The sequence below is a fragment of the Canis lupus genome, chromosome 12 (assembly GCF_011100685.1).
Source record: "Canis lupus familiaris isolate Mischka breed German Shepherd chromosome 12, alternate assembly UU_Cfam_GSD_1.0, whole genome shotgun sequence".
In the NCBI taxonomy this organism is placed as follows: domain Eukaryota; kingdom Metazoa; phylum Chordata; class Mammalia; order Carnivora; family Canidae; genus Canis; species Canis lupus.
In genome coordinates, this window is record NC_049233.1 from 42,306,130 (window position 1) to 42,321,227 (window position 15,098).

Genomic DNA, 15,098 nt, shown 5'->3' on the forward strand with positions numbered 1-15,098 from the left:
TAAAATGGCTTTGTTTGTCCATAAAAAGAAGGGTCCTGTTGCTGTATGTAATTAGGCATCCTTATTCTTTTAAAAATTGTAATTAAATCCTGACTGTGGGGTGTGTGTATATATATGTGTATGTCCTTAATAAAATTTTTATTTTGGGATAATTTTGAATTTACAGAAAATTTGCAAAGATAATATAGAGTTTCCATATACCCATTATCTAGTTTCTTAAGTAACATCTTCCATAACCATGGCACATTTATCAAAACTAAGAATAGTACTGGTACATTACTATTAACTAAACTATAGATGTTATTCAGACTCTACCAGCTTTTCCATTAATGCCCTTTTTTTCTGTTCCAGGATCCAATCCAGAAAATCACATTGCATTTAGTGATCTGGTCTCCCAGTCTCTTCCAGTCTATATTATTATCTCAGTCTTTCCTAATTTTTCATGACCTTAACAATTTTTAGTAGTGGTCAGTTATTTGGTAGACTATTCCTCAGCTTAAGCTGTGTGATATTTTTCTTATGATTAGGCTTAGGATATGGTTTGAGGGAAGCACATCATAAGATGAAGTGACCTTCTCATCATATCATATCAAGGAGTACATGATATCTGCCCAAATTATTACTGGTGATGTCAATCTTTATCACTTGGTTAAAGTGGTGTTTGCTAGGTTTCTCCACTGTAAAGTCATTTTTCTCCTTGTCTATATTTTTTTGACATAATACAAGTCACTACATCCAGCCTATATTCAGGGAGATCCAGGGCACATTTTATTGTGGCCCTTTTACCCAGCAGCAAAATTCATTTAGGAAATTTCAATATGAATGTCTCCTCTCTGAATTTAAATCTCAATGACTTTTCATTGAAATTCATTTTTCAATAAAGTTTCTTTATTTCATACTTTTGTCTCATTATGCTTATTTAGGATAATATTTTAAGCATTAGAGAGAAGTGAGAAACATTTAATGATCATTTGAAGGACAAAGCAGAATATAAACTATAATCAAAATTGCATTAAATGACATTAGTAATTTATCCTCAAGTTCTCCAATGAGAAATGATTCTGATTATGCTATGTCTGAAGAAACAAAGAAAAATAGAAAAATTAAATTTTTGGACAAATTTTGCTTTACTGCAGAGCTGGAAAACATTCTATATCCATAATTTTATACCAGGACTGAACTTTAAGCTATACTTATTTTTAAATTATATATAATTTAAATTAAAGATTTTGAAGCCAAACTTTGAAAGTATCTGTCCTTTCTTGGGTTCTATATATAAGATTTCTTAAATTTTATTTTTTATTTTTAATTTTTTTTAAGATTTCTTAGACTTTAATTTTTCTAATTAGACTACATGGCCCTGACCATAGCTCTGAAGGTGATTTTTATTTTCATTTTATTTTAAGATTTTATTTATTTATTCCATAGAGAGAGAAAGAGCCAGGGGAGGAGCAGAGGAAAATAGACAAGCAGACTCCATGCTGAGTACAAAGCCCAACACATGACTTGATCTCAGGACCCCAAAATTATGACATGAGCTGAAACCAAGAGTCAGACACTTAACAGACTGAGCCACCCAGGTGCCTCTGAAACTGATCTTTAAATAATGCTAAGGGCTACAAAACAGTCATTTGCTCAACAGAGCATCCTTTTCTTTGGAAATTTAAAATAACATTTCTGTTTATTGTTTTTATTATTATTATTAGAAGTTTGGGTGTAATTCTCCAATGATTTGTTTGTTTTTTAATTCATTTTATTTTATTATTTCCAAAGATTTTATTTATTCATGAGAGACACAGAGAGAGAGAGGCAGAGACACAGGCAGAGGGAGAAGCAGGCCCCATGCAGGGAACCCAACATGGGACTCGATCCCAGGTCTCCAGGATCAGGCCCTGGACTGAAAGTGGCGCTAAACCGCTGAGCCACCCGGGCTGCCCACCAATGATTTATTTGTTACAGAATTTTGACACTGGAAGAAAAATCTCTAAAAAAGAGATCCTACATCTGTGAAATGTTCTCTCACTGACACAGTTTCAATCTAGGGGCATTTAGAGTATGAAGTAAGAGTCTTCACTTTTATTGGCTATGCGTGGGTTGTCTGGTTTCTTGGCAGGCATGTTTTTAGGTGTTGCTTATTTCCCATGAATACATTCTTTTTATTTAGTGTTAGGGGACTTCTGGCTCTAGTAAGTAACCAATAAATTAAGCAAAACAAATCCAATATCCCTTTTTTCATGCTTTGGTTATATACTTTTAAGAGGAAAGTGTTTGGGGCCTAACTTTTTACCTAATTGGCTAAATTCTAGATTTTTATTTTGCTTTTTTAAATTCTCAACAAGTTTGTAATTTCCTTTGTGGGTTGGGATTATCTTGTGTTTATTTATTTCCACAGGGCTCTCCATACAGTGCTCAGCATAAAGCATGACTCCAAAGTAGAAAGAAAAAAGCCCCACAACTCTTCACTTCAGATTTTACTCATTCCTAAAAGTCTTATAAAATGTTTGTTAACAAATGAATACTATTAAAATAAATCAGGAGATTGTTTAATTATCTAGCGACCAGAAGATGCTCCAATATTTTAGTAATATTATATACAACTCCTCTGTTAAATGCAAGTAGTTCTCATTTACTTATACCGTAGTCTTCTGCATATTTGCTTTTCACTTCCTCAAATTAACTACATCCTCAAAATAACTTTTAAGAAAAATCCAAAAGACTCTTTGTTTCTTCTGTCCCTTCAGTTGTCACAGTGAGTGTTATACCAAGAAACCATCCTAATAAGGAGAATCATAACAACTCAGGTATATTCATTTGTAATCTTATTTCTCACACACACTACCTTGTTGAATCTCTATTCTTACTCTACTCCCCAGGCTCTGGATCCTTAGCTAAGATTGCACCAACCACCTACTGTAGCCATTTCCCTTCTTCTTCATTTCATTTGTAAAATTGTTACTATATTCACCTTCATAAATCATATCTGGATCATGTCTCTGCCTTATGGAAATAAATACAATTGTTTTGTAGGTCTCATAAAATCAAGTTCAGAAAATATGGCTCTAAATAAATATTTCAGGAAAAATACAACATACTGTGAGCCAAGTACATGGGAAAAAATGTGTATGATGAAAATAAAAAAGATTATATATATATATATATATGTAAAGGTATTTCTCTGTAATTAAAACTACTTTACTCATGTTTGGCAATGAGGAATAACAGAATTTTTACCCAAAGGTGATATAATAGGATTTGTATTTTAAGGATAGCATTCAGACTACAGTGCACAAAGAAGGGAGAAAAGGACTGATGGAAAAGTTGGACAGAAGCCTATCTCAGTTAAGTCCAAATAGGAGATGATAAGGGGATGGAAAGAAAAAATAATCAGAGGCAGAACTGAAGGTCCTTGATGACTGATTAGAGAAGTAGGGTGGAGAAGGTGAGAGAGCAGAGAATGACTTTGCAGTTTCTGATTGGTACAACAAGAGTGGGTGGTTTTTACCAATAAGAAAAATAGGTGATATTACTGGAAGAATAGATTTGGATGGATGTAGAAGGAATGTATGATTAGTGATGGAGTATGGTATGAAGAGCATGTTGAGTTTAGTTTTGTATTTGTTGTGGTTGAAGGTCTAGTCAAACATTCAGAGAAGGTATTTAATATGAAAGTTTTTAGACAAGAAATTGTGTACAGTTTTTCTTTTTCTTTTTTTTTTTTTTTTCCTATAGTATCCAGTGCTTGTTATTTTAACAATTCCCCACTTTTGGTCATTGTCTCAACAAGCTGTTGTAACCCACGAGTGTAGTGTTATTCTTTAGTACCATAGTTAACATAGTCATTGGGATGGATATTCATGTAGTGGCTATTACTAGCATTTACTATCATCATACAAACATGTGGTTAGATCATTGAGTTCTGCAGGTTATCTAATTCTGGTGAATACCATTTGAAATGTGAGTGGCTGCAGAAAGGCATTTAAAAACCCTGAGAATACAATGCACTAGGGAGATTTATTAATACAATAACTGAGAGAATAATAATAGCCAAGGATTTAAAAATTCCCCAGATCAGAGATTCTCAGGAGATAATATGTAAGTATATCAAAGTCATAAAAATTATAATCATCTTCACCAGTTCATTCAGTCCCACATAATTAATTTTTGTTTTTCTTGGTATTAAGTTACCAGTTATATGAATCAATCAACTTTTCTGTTAGAGTTCTAGAAATTCTTACTTAGTTAGTTCAATGTTATGATTTTTAAGCTAAGGACTTGACCAATTGTGTCCTATTATAAAGTGAACAGATTACATTTGAACTTCTGTAAATACCTATATTGTCATAAAAATAATACTTAATGCTTCATATTCAAACTCAAGCCTGAAGGAAGAAACAACGTATTAAAGATTTATAATAGGCTCCATGTTCTAACAGTTGGCAACAGATGAAATCATTGTCTTTGATTTCCACTTGGAAAATGAGTACTATCTTCCAAAAAAGGTTCCACATTAATAAAATTGACAAATATTTGAAGAACTTAGAAAAAAGGCATCAATTGGTACATAACTCTCACTTAGTAAATATTTGTTGAATTAACAGATTTATCCTCAGAGTACAAAGGTGCATGTTTGCTATGATTAAATTATCTAAAATTCTGTTAAACAGATTCAGAATTAGTAGAATTTTTTTCTTGAGGTGGTATAGCAAAATGCAAAAGAACACAGTCTTTGGAGAGTAAAAGTCTTTGAATCAAGTTAGTCCTCCAGTTCTATTAACTATATGATGATAAATTACTACATCTCTAAACCTCAGGTTCTACCTCTGAAAAAAAATGGAGATTGTAGTACTCATCTGTTTGGGTGAGGTCAAATATAACCATTAATTAAAGTATTTAAAGAGTAGTAGCCATGTAGTGCATGATAACTATTGTTATTTCTCCATAGTCTTTAACGACTGACAAAGAAATGAATTCAAAATGTAAATTTATCACAATATTGAACTACTGTTGGGACAAACATAGAAGAAATTAACTTTCTTTTGGTGGAGAATAAATGATGTTTTGTGATGGTTGCCTTTTCTATTGCTAGAAAATGCTAGAAATCAAATGTGGCTTGCTTTACACATATTGAATTTCACGGCTCCTTCTAGGGTACTGGGGGTTAGCATCACATGCCTGAGTTACTCACAGGAGTTTAAGTCAGGTAAAAAGATCCTTGATCAGAGGCAGCACAGGTCTAGTGATTTCTAGAATCTAGGCTGAAGAAAGTACCAGATAGAATTAGTTTTATGGATGCTACTGATGAGCATAGATAGCTAGAAAGTCCTTGAAGAGGGGTAGGCAGCATGAATCATTATTCTCAACAACTGATCTTTTTTGTAAAGGTAGACAACAGGTGTGGTACTCCTGCAAATGATGGAAAAGGATGACTCATTGAATTTTAATTTATATTATTTTAGTCAGGAGGAATGTTCCAATTCAGGAAAAAGACAAAAGTCTTATTCTTTCTTTGGTAGCTCTTTTCATTTGTTTTCGACCCTGCTTATTTCCCAAATTAGATAAAATAACAGAAATAGAAGTAAGATTCTTAGACAGACTTAGATAGGAGAAAAGCCTGTGAAAATTCTGCCTGAAGTAGAATGGGAGAGCTGCCCTAACTGGAAAGACTGATTCATGCTGCCAGAAACTGGACCTATTTCCTCTTTATTTCATAGAAGTATTATACATATGTTTTTTTCTTTTTCAACTTAAAGACTAGTGATGTAGGAGTTTTTCAAAATATTTAAGAATTTTCTATCATCTAGAAAGTCTAAGACTTTCAGGCAAGTAAGACTTGAGCTTTATCTTTTTCCCTTTCAACATGTTACTTTACTTCTGTTAAAGGATTTTTTAAGAATATGGAACTCTTCATGAATTTGCACGTCATCCTTGCACAGGGACCACGTTAATCTTCTCTATATCATTCCAATTTTAGTATGTGTACTGCTAAAATGAGCACCTGCTAATGAATTTAAAAATTTTACATTAGTTAAAAGCCTGAACTTTATGGTCAACTAATATTCGATAAAGGAGGAAAGATTATCCATTGGAAGAAAGACAGTCTCTTCAATAAATGGTGCTGGGAAAATTGGACATCCACATGCAGAAGAATGAAACTAGACCACTCTCTTTCACCATACACAAAGATAAACTCAAAATGGATGAAAGATCTAAATGTGAGACAAGATTCCATCAAAATCCTAGAGAAGAATACAGGCAACACCCTTTTTGAACTCAGCCACAGTAACTTCTTGCAAGATACATCCACGAAGGCAAAAGAAACAAAAGCAAAAATGAACTATTGGGACTTCATCAAGATAAGAAGCTTTTGCACAGCAAAGGATACAGTCAACAAAACTCAAGACAACCTACAGAATGGGAGAAGATATTTGCAAATGACATATCAGATAAAGGGCTAGTTTCCAAGATCTATAAAGAACTTATTAAACTCAACACCAAAGAAACAAACAATCCAATCATGAAATGGGCAAAAGACATGAAGAGAAATCTCACAGAGGAAGACATAGACATGGCCAACACGCACATGAGAAAATGCTCTGCATCACTTGCCATCAGGGAAATACAAATCAAAACCACAATGAGATACCACCTCACACCAGTGAGAATGGGGCAAATTAACAAGGCAGGAAACAACAAATGTTGGAGAGGATGCGGAGAAAAGGGAACCTTCTTACACTGTTGGTGGGAATGTGAACTGGTGCAGCCACTCTGGAAAACTGTGTGGAGGTTCCTCAAACAGTTAAAAATAGACCTGCCCTACGACCCAGCAATTGCACTGTTGGGGATTTACCCCAAAGATACAGATGCAATGAAACGCCGGGACACCTGCACCCCGATGTTTATAGCAGCAATGGCCACAATAGCCAAGCTATGGAAGAAGCCTCGGTGTCCATCGAAAGATGAATGGATAAAGAAGATGTGGTTTATGTATACAATGGAATATTACTCAGCCATTAGAAATGACAAATACCCACCATTTGCTTCAACGTGGATGGAACTGGAGGGTTTTATGTTGAGTGAAGTAAGTCAATCGGAGAAGGACAAACATTATATGTTCTCATTCATTTGGGGAATATAAATAATAGTGAAAGGGAATATAAGGGAAGGGAGAAGAAATGTGTGGGAAATATCAGAAAGGGAGACAGAACGTAAAGACTGCTAACTCTGGGAAACGAACTAGGGGTGGTAGAAGGGGAGGAGGGTGGGGGGTGGGAGTGAATGGGTGACGGGCACTGGGGGTTATTCTGTATGTTGGTAAATTGAACACCAATAAAAAATAAATTTAAAAAAAAAGCGAGGAAGAATACAAATGGTGACAAATAATGGTAAGTAATAATGCATCACAGTGATATATAGAAATACTGTATTATTTTGGACACGAGAATGAAAACTGTACTGCATTCATGTATGACAGCACAAGCACAGCATAGCCTAACATCAGTAGTGAAGCATCATCGGTTCAGTCTATACTTGACCACAAATATTTAATGCTTTTAATCAGCTCACAAAATTGAGTTTTACCTCTTCTTGGAAATCTATAACAAAAAGGAGTTCTTTCCCAGTTTTTATAATTGAACATTTTAGGAGGAAGATGAAAACATATTAGCCTTTGCTCCAAGGAGTCAAGTGTTGTCCTTTTAATTTGAATTAATGACTGAATTGAATACACACACACATACATACATACATACGTACATAAAAGGAAGGCTGGCTTAGGAACGCAGACTGTTTAGTTCTCCGATATACGTTCTCTCCCAGCAGCCTAGTAATTAGCTGCAAGTAAAACAATCTGAAATTGTTTGCTCTCATTGTCATCATTTGTGCCTTGTATCTGAACTCATTCCAGCATTTTTTCTATCAATGCTGAAGCATCATAAATTATAATTCCAGGAGTCTTTCAATATGACCTGTTTGGAGGGATCCCTGGGTGGCGCAGCGGTTTGGCGCCTGCCTTTGGCCCAGGATGCGATCCTGGAGACCCAGGATCGAGTCCCATGTCGGGCTCCCGGGGCATGGAGCCTGCTTCTCTCTCTGCCTCTGTCTCTGACTCTCTCTCTCTCTCCCTCTGTGACTATCATAAATAAATAAAAATTAAAAATTTTTTTTTTTAAAAATATGACCTGTTTGGAGAGACTGGTTAAGGGAGTGAGTGTAGTGTGGCTTTTTGGCACCAGAACTTGGTATGGTATGACTCAGTATACAGGAAATATAAAAGACTGCTTCTCTCCCTATGATTCTGAAAGTAAGTCAAAACAAATAATTCTCCTGGTCAATTCTGTTGCTGAAGAATGAAGAGATTCCCAAAATACTGGGAAAAACACATAGACTTACAAATAACAGTTGATTTCAAATTTCAAGGATATAGGGATATTCTTATTATTTGAGTAGCTACTGCAGTGCAGTTTCCCTTAAATTACACACCACATAAATTTGTTTCTAAAAGTTTTCTGGAGAACAGAATCCAACTGAGGAAATTCATCCCAGAGCTACTAACTCATGTTTCTTCCAGCTTCTATGCTATATTCACCAAATATCCATCTCTAAGACAGCAATCCTCTCCTACCCTCCAGAGCACTAAGGGACATGAATAGATGAATACAAAAAAACCACAAAAAACAAAAAACAAATCCCATGTTGGATATACAGAAATTAAATTAGTTTAGCTTGTGAACATTACCAAACAACTTTTGAAATTAATAACTGAAGTTTAAGAATTCTACATATGATAAATTCTACTAACAGTCTTGGTAAATTTTCTGTCAGCCTTATGTTCCAAATGAAAGAGGATATTGGATGCGTGAAACCTCCACCTTCCAGCCCTTTACCACCCTCTACCCTATCTAACTCCTGGCAACAGTTAATCTGTTCTCTATCTCTATAATTTTGTAATTTCAATAATGTAATATAAATGTAAATGTATAGTATGTGTGAGAATGACTTTTTTCACAGCATATAATTCCTTTGAGACTCATCCAAGTTGTTGTGTATACCAATAAAATTTTTAAATGTTAACATTACTAAGTAATATAAGACAAGCATAATCATAATCTTATGATGATTATAAGAATCTTTGAATGGTCTAGTTTAGTGCTTTTCAATCACCTGGAGCTTGTTAAACTAAAACACAGGTAGCTGGGCTCCACCCCTAGTGCTCCTGATATGGGGCTCTGGAGACGACCTAAGAATGCATGTATTTGAAAGCTCCTCAGTGAAGCTGATGCTGCTGACTCCACTTTGAATAACACTTGTTTAAAATTTATAATCAAGAGGTCATTATAATTCTCATCTGAAATATTGCTCTAAAATAATTCACTGTCACTCTTCTATACCCAAAAGTTGTGGGTCTAACAGAGAAAGTAATATTCTCAGTTTTCTCAAGGAATTTTCCATTACTCCCAGGAAGAAACCAGACTTTCTAAAGGAGATGCCAAATGAACAAAAAGAAAACAGGCAGTTAACAAAATAGGTATTACAAAGAGCTTGTAAGTGAAATAAACAAAAGTGTTTTTCAGTAGTAATCAAGGAAATACAAATGAAAGCAATGAGTTCATAAAATCTTATTGGCAAATACTTCAAAATTTGCTAACATGACATGTTAGTAAGACAACAGAAAAACACATGGCCATAATAGCTAATAGGCACAACTACTTTGAAGACCAACTTTTTATAATTCATTAATGTAAATTATGCTTTCTGATCCAGTTACTACAATACCAGATCTCTATGCTATAAGAGAGCTAAACGCATGTTCAAGGCAGCATATTGTAAGGGGGTTTGTTGCAGTTTTCTGAAAAGTTAAAGATTCCTAAATGCCCATAAATAAATGAAAAATTAACAATGTTCAGCAGTTGTAAGAAAATTAAATCACTCTATGCACAAAGGTAAAAATATTGAAACAAAATGTGTTGAATAAAACAATATAATACATATAGTTAGTCATTTATGGTAGCATTCATATGCTACAAATAATGTCAAATAATTAGTAAGCACATCTACATGTTTGGCACTATACTAAGTAAATTGCATGCATTAAATAATTATTTTATTCCTCAAAAACCCGTGTAAGTTGAGTATCATTAATAATTAATTAATAAACATTCAATTTGTGGATCCAGTACAAAGGGCAATGTAGGAAGCCTGAAGTGCCCTCCTCCTACAGACACACTGAATGTGTTTATACATTGAACAATTCTTTCTGAAAGAAATCCAGAAACTGAGAACTCCTGTATATCAGATGAACAAAAAGCACCCACAACAAAATGGGTAGGAAAGACTGAGACGCACTCACTATAAACCCCACCCCCAGCACAGCAACCATTTAATCAGGAGGGACTTTCCAACTCCCAGTTTCTCCCTGAAGAGTGAAGGGTTTAGTCCTCATATCCAACACCCTAACTTTTAAGACTTGCATGTAAGGGATGGGACCCCAAAACATCTAGCGCTGAAAACCAATGGGGCTTACATCCACAAAGTTCACATGACTATAGGATCCTATAGAATACATAGGAACAGTTATTAATGGACTCTAAAGGATTCACCCTGGCTATCTCCCCAGAGCTCAGTGTAGGAGCAGCAACAAAATGTCATGCCTCAGTCTTTCCAGTCTTTTCCTGAAAAGCTTTATTAGAATTCATGAGAAGCTACTTACTGAAAATAGGGCTTCTAATGTAGCACACATCTAGGAGGTGACTGCCATCCTACCTGGAGTACAGGGAAGCCAGTGGACATCTCTGCCTCCTCCCTCTAGCTCACTCCAAATTACCAATTTGTCCATGAAAGGAGTTTGCATATATTGTATCCCAGCTTCAGCAGATGCCACCTGAGGGTTGAAATCCTGGATTGCCTGGCCTTGATAGCCAAGGAGGATTGCATTCAGGAGTCCAATAGGACTATATCAAACAAAGAATCAGTTCTTAACTGGCTTTCCTCCCAGAGCTCAGAACAGAAAGAATAAACAGAAACACCCACCTCCCAGTTTTTCCCTGAAAGAGGTCTATTTCAAAGAGAGCATACTTTGAAAGCTGCTGACCAAGGATCAAGTTTCTAATAAGCTTGTTCACACATCTGGTACCCCAAGTTTTCTAGTTTCTTCCCAGGGCACAGGCCCCTGGATTACTTGGCTCTGATAGCCAACATGCACTCATAAGTACCACAGGACTACAGCAAACAAAAAAGGGCAGTTCATAATGGATGCAGAGGCACCCTATATCCCTTCCATGGCTCTACAAATGGGCCAAGCACAGAGAAAGCAGCAAAAATGCCTACTCCCTAATTTCTCCCAGGAAGGGACCAAACTACATACTTTCTTGCTGCTGTCTGAGGGTCCAGCTTCCAATCCACTGGCATTGAGGTGCTAACTGTGACCCTCCCTTTTAGGACACTGATGGGTCTGGGCACACTCCCAAATACTGGGAGGTACCTAGAACAATGAAGGCAACTTGGGCACTCACATGACTTTAAGAGAAAATAAAAAGCTCAGGTCAGGCTGATTGGTGAAATTGCTTCCACCGAAGATCACTCTGTCAAGACCAAGAGAAATGGCTACTTTACCTAACAAGCAGAAACCAATACAGAGAATCAAGAAAAAATAAAAATGTAGGGGATTATATTTCAAACAAAGTAACAAAATAAAACTCCAGGAACAGACTTTAATAAAATGGAGAGAAGTGATTTACTTAATAGAGAATTCAAACCATAAAGATACTCAGAGAGGTCAGGAGAACAATGCATGAACAAGGTGAAAATTTTAAAGAATGTATAGAAAATATGAAAAAGCACAAAACAAAACACAGAGCTGAAGAATACAAAAATTGAACTGAAAATTCAATAGAGGGATTCAGGTTCAATAGCAGACTAGATGAGACAGAAAAAAAAAAAAATCAGTGAACCTGAAGACAAAGCAGTGAAACTCATCTAATCTGAGAAGTGAAAAATTTTTAAAAAGAATTAAAAATAGTGAAGATAGAATAAGGATCTTTTGAAAGACCATCCAGAGGATGAATATACACATTATAGAGGTCCCCAAAGGAGAACAAAGAAAGAAAGGGTCAGAAAGCTTTTCAAAGAAATAATGGCTGAAAACTTCTCTAAACATGGAGAAAGAAATAGACATCTAGACCCAGGAAGACCAGAAAGCTTTAAAACATTTTAAGAGACCCACCATGAGATACATTGTAATTAAAGTGTCAAAAGTTAAAGACTAGGGGCACCTGGGCAGCTCATTCAATTAAGCACATGCCTTAGGCTCAGGTCATGATCTCAGGATCCTGGGATCAAGCCCTGCATCAGGCTCCTTGCTCAGCCAGGAGTCTGCTTCTCCCATTCCCTCTGCCCCTCACCACCGCTAATGCTCTCTCTCTCTCTCTCAAATAAATAAATAAAATCTTTTTTTAAAAAAAAGTAAAAGACTAAAAGAGAATCTTAAAAACAACAAGTGGAAAGCAACTTGTTACATAAGACTTTCAGTAGGTTTTTTAGAAGAAACTTTGGAGGTCAAGGGAATGAGTAATACGGTCAAAGTGCTGAAAGAAAAAAAAAAAAACTGTCAATCAATACTTTACATGGTAAAACTGCCCTTCAAAATTGATGGAGAGGTAAAGAATTTTCCAGACAAGTAACAGCTGAAGAGTTCATTTATTAGATAGCCTTACAAAGAATATTAAAGTGAGCACTTCAAGCTGAAATGAAAGATGCTAACTGGTACCAGAAAAACACATAAAAATATAAAACTCAATGATAAAGATAAATATAGCTAAAATCAGAATACTCTAATGTTGTAATGATGGTGGGTAAATGACTCGAAATGACTCGTATACAGGTCAAAAGAGAAAAATATCAAAAAAAAACATAACTATAATAATAATTCGTGACTAGATACACAATGTAAAAAGATGTAAATTGTGACATCAAAAATATAAAATGTGAGAGGGTATGTAGTACTTTGATATACATATCAAGTTAAATTTTTATCAGCTTAAGATAGACTGATATAAATATAAGATAGTTTATGTAATTCTCATGATAACCACAAAGCAAAAGCTTATGGTGAATATACAAAATATAAAGAGAAAGTAATGAAGGCATATCATTTCAGAAAATCACCAAATCAAAAAGAAAGAGAACAAATGAGAAAGAAAGGAATAAAGAAATTATAAAACAATCAGAAAACAATTAACCAAAAATTAACAAAATAGTAAACCCATACCAATTAATAATTACTTTAAATGTAAATGACTTTAAATTTAAAGACTGAATTCTCCAAAGACATACAATGGCTAAATTAATTTTAAAAATAAGATCCACCTATATGCTACCTATAAGAAACTCACTTCACCTTTAAGGATACACACAGACTGAAACTGAAGGGATGGGAAAATAAGATTGCATGCAAATGGAAGGCAAAAGAAAGCAGGAAAAGATATACATTAAAAAGTAGCAATACAATAATAGTAGAGGATTTCATTATCCAACTTTCAACAATGGATAGGTCATCCAGACCGAAAATTAAGAAGAAAACATGAGACTTAAACTACACATTAGACCAGATGGATTCAACAGACATTTACTGAATATTCCACCCAATAGCAGGAGAAAACACATTTTCTCAAGTGCATATGGAACATTCTCCATGGCAGATCATACATTAGTCTTAAGAAGTTTAAGAAGATTAAAGTCATCTCAAACACCTTTTCTGACCATAATAGTATGAAACTAGAAATCAATTAAGAGAAAACTGGAAAACTCACAAAAATGTGATTAAACAACATGCTCCTAAAAGGCCAATGGGTCAAAGAAGAAATCAAAACAGAAACCAAAAACCATCGAGAGAAATGAAAGTGGAAACACACATACCAACATTTACGGGATGCAACAAAAACAGTTCTACGATGTAAATTTATAGTGTTATATGCCTAATTTAAGACAAAAGAAATATCTCAAATTAAACAACTTAACTTTATACAGTAAGGAACTAGGAAAGGAAGAGATATATCCTCACACTTGTTAGAATGAGTATCATCAAAAAGACAAGAGGTAACAAGTATTGGTGAGTATGTGGAGAAAAAGGAACCCTTTTGCACTGTTGGTGGAAATACAAACTGGCATAGTCACTATGGAAAATAGTATGGAGTTTCCTCAGGAAATTAAAAATACATCACACGATCTATCACTTGACTTAGCAATCCCACTTCTGGATAAATATCTAAATGAAATGTAAACAGGACCTCAGATATCTGCACTCTCACATTTAGTGAAGCTTTATTCATAATAGCCAAGATATGGAAACAATCTAAGTGTCTTTTAGTAGATGAATAAAGAATATGTGATTGATATATATGTATATCAAAATACACACAATATTATTCAGCCATGAGAAAAGGGCATCAGCTATTAGTAACAGTATGTATGTAATTTGAGGGCATTCTGCTCAATGAAATAAGGTAGATCAAGAAAGACAAACACGTATGGTCTCACATATATGTGGAGTCTAAAAAAGTTGAACTCATAGAAATGGATACTAGAATGTTGGTTATCAGGGGTAGGGGACAGGGTAAGGGAGCGGCGGGGGGGGGGGGGAACAGTGAAAGAAAAGAGGAAATGTTAGTTAAAGAGTAAAAACTTTCAGCTACAAGATGAATAACTTCTGGGTATCTAGTGTTAAGCATAGTGACTATAGCTAACAATATTTTATTATACTCTTGAAGTAGCTAAGAGATAGGTCTTAACTATTCTCAACACAAAAAAGAAATGGTAATTATCTGCTGTGGTGCAGATGTAGCTAACGCTACACTGGTAATCATTTTGCAATATATAAGTGTGTCAATCATCATGTTACACATCTTAACGTTACACGTTTTATGACAATTATATTTCAATAAAGCTGGAAAAATTCACTTAAAGACTCACTATATATGCTAGGTATTATTTAAAGTAATTTAATGCTAATAACAACAGCTAATAGTTACTGAATGCTTATTGAGTTCCAGGTGCTGTTATAAGCACACTATGCAACCCTATTAGGTAGGTATTATTTGTTTTTTATC

The 15,098-nt window shown here is 34.8% G+C and overlaps 1 non-coding gene across 1 annotated transcript; it reads right to left on the reverse strand.

The window, feature by feature from the left end:
* Positions 1-5,888: 5,888 nt before the first annotated feature.
* On the reverse strand, positions 5,889-5,995 carry LOC119874387. The gene has a single exon (XR_005368241.1). It is a non-coding gene; the product is annotated as a U6 spliceosomal RNA (small nuclear RNA).
* Between the last annotated feature and the right edge of the window lie 9,103 nt (positions 5,996-15,098).